The sequence below is a fragment of the Dendrobates tinctorius genome, unplaced genomic scaffold (genome assembly GCF_039654945.1).
Source record: "Dendrobates tinctorius isolate UK_male_01 unplaced genomic scaffold, ASM3965494v1 ptg000664l, whole genome shotgun sequence".
Lineage (NCBI taxonomy): Eukaryota > Metazoa > Chordata > Amphibia > Anura > Dendrobatidae > Dendrobates > Dendrobates tinctorius.
Genome location: NW_027362313.1, coordinates 32,501 through 35,000, shown reverse-complemented (window position 1 = coordinate 35,000; position 2,500 = coordinate 32,501).

The following is a 2,500-nucleotide window of genomic DNA, read 5'->3' as shown; positions in this document are numbered from 1 at the left end:
TCCCACGAGGACTCCAGATTTGCCCCCCTGACAGCCATCACCTCCAGAGAACCAGGGACCGCCGAGGGAGGGTCTGGTCAAAGCTCACGTACCCCAGGACAGCTTCTCCGGCTTGGGCACAGACCGCCAGACAAAGCCGCGGACCATGAACCATCCAGCCGGCTCTGAGGGGACATGGTCAGAAGGGGCGTCCGCCTTCTAGAGCCCAAACTCGGCCACGGACTCCAGATTTGCCCCCCTGAATGCCATCACCCTTCAGAAGACCAGGGACCACCGAGGGAGGGTCTGGTCAGGCTCAGGTACCCCAGGATCGCCTCTCTCACTTGGGACGCACGACCAGCAAAAGTCCCTCCTGGAGCCGTGGAAGTTCAGTCTCGGCCGTATTTTGCAACTTCCACGACAAGAGGGACCACCTTCTAAGTCGCCTACCCGAGCCAGAGAACCATAGGAACAACCGCCATACATCGGGGTAGAGAGAGCCCACTCTCTCCTATATTCTCCCGCAGGTGCGCATTACTATGTATTTGCATTGCGGGACAATGTACTTCAATGAGCGGGACAAAGTCGGAAATGTATCCGACCTCCTGGAACTGTGCGGCTGCTACAGCAGTCAGAAATTCCCCATTCCGGTTCTTTTTCACTTGGATTTTTTTTTTTGCAATTTTTTGCCTAAAACGTATTCCTCCAACATGTACTAGCTCATGACACTTGAAATTTTTGAGCCAATTGATAATAACAGCTTTTTAGAGCTCAAAAACAAAAAAAATTTGAGCGAACAAAAAATGTTCGAAAATGACCTCAGCTCCTGGAACTGTTTTCGGTACACCTCCAGAGAGGCTCCCCTGCCTGGAAGTCTGTCACTGCTCAGCTCGAAATTTTTCTAAGTCCCAAAATTCGGTTTTTCATCCAAAATTCAACTTTCTGCCCAGGATCCACAAACTTTAAACCCAGTTGGGGGACCCTCCCTGGGGGCCCTACAACATACTGAAGCCCCCCTGTGGTGGAAGTAGGGGAATTTACTTATTTTTACACAAAATCACAAAATTCCATTTTTTGTTCGCAAAACACTTTTTTGTCCTCAAGAAACTTTTTTGTCCTCAAAACACTTTTTTGTCCTCGAGAAACTTTTTTGTCCTCAAGAAACTTTTTTGTCCTCAAAACACTTTTTTGTCCTCAAAACTCAATTTCTTCCATAATTCGACTTTCCCCCAAAAAACCACACATTCTACCCTCATGGGAGGCACTCTCCCTCGGGTCCCCACATCATATTGACGCCCCAGAGCGGTGGGAGAAGGGGAAATCTGATTTTTGCACAAAAATCCAAAAATCGCTCTAAGTCCAAAAATCCTGAAAATTTTTCTAAGTCCCAACGGTACTTTCTGAAAAGTGTACCCAGGCCCCTGGAAGCCTCCTAGGTACACCTCCTGAGACTCCCCCCTTCCTGGAAGTCTGACACATCTCGAAATTTTTCTAAGTCCCAAAAACTGGTTTTTGCTCCATAATTCGACTTTCCCCCCAAAAGCCACACATTCTACCCTCATGGGAGGCACTCTCCCTCGGGTCCCCACATCATATTGACGCCCCAGAGCGGTGGGAGAAGGGGAAATTCGATTTTTGATCAAAAATCCAAAAATCGCTCTAAGTCCAAAAATCCTGAAAATTTTTCTAAGTCCCAACGGTACTTTCTGAAAAGTGTACCCAGGCCCCTGGAAGCCTCCTAGGTACACCTCCCGAGGCGCCCCCTTCCTGGAAGTCTGTCACATCTCGAAATTTTTCTAAGTCCCAAAAAATGGTTTTTGCTCCATAATTCGACTTTCCCCCCAAAAGTCACACATTCTACCCTCATGGGAGGCACTCTCCCTCGGGTCCCCACTTCATATTGACGCCCCAGAGCGGTGGGAGAAGGGAAAATTCGATTTTTGCACAAAAATCCAAAAATCGCTCTAAGTCCAAAAATCTTGAAAATTTTTCTAAGTCCCAACGGTACTTTCTGAAAAGTGTACCCAGGCCCCTGGAAGCCTCCTAGGTACACCTCCCGAGGCGCCCCCTTCCTGGAAGTCTGACACATCTCGGAATTTTTTCTAAGTCCCCAAAAATGGTTTTTGCTCCATAATTCGACTTTCCCCCCAAAAGTCACACATTCTACCCTCATGGGAGGCACTCTCCCTCGGGTCCCCACTTCATATTGACGCCCCAGAGCGGTGGGAGAAGGGAAAATTCGATTTTTGCACAAAAATCCAAAAATCGCTCTAAGTCCAAAAATCTTGAAAATTTTTCTAAGTCCCAACGGTACTTTCTGAAAAGTGTACCCAGGCCCCTGGAAGCCTCCTAGGTACACCTCCCGAGGCGCCCCCTTCCTGGAAGTCTGACACATCTCGGAATTTTTTCTAAGTCCCCAAAAATGGTTTTTGCTCCATAATTCGACTTTCCCCCCAAAAGTCACACATTCTACCCTCATGGGAGGCACTCTCCCTCGGGTCCCCACTTCATATTGACGCCC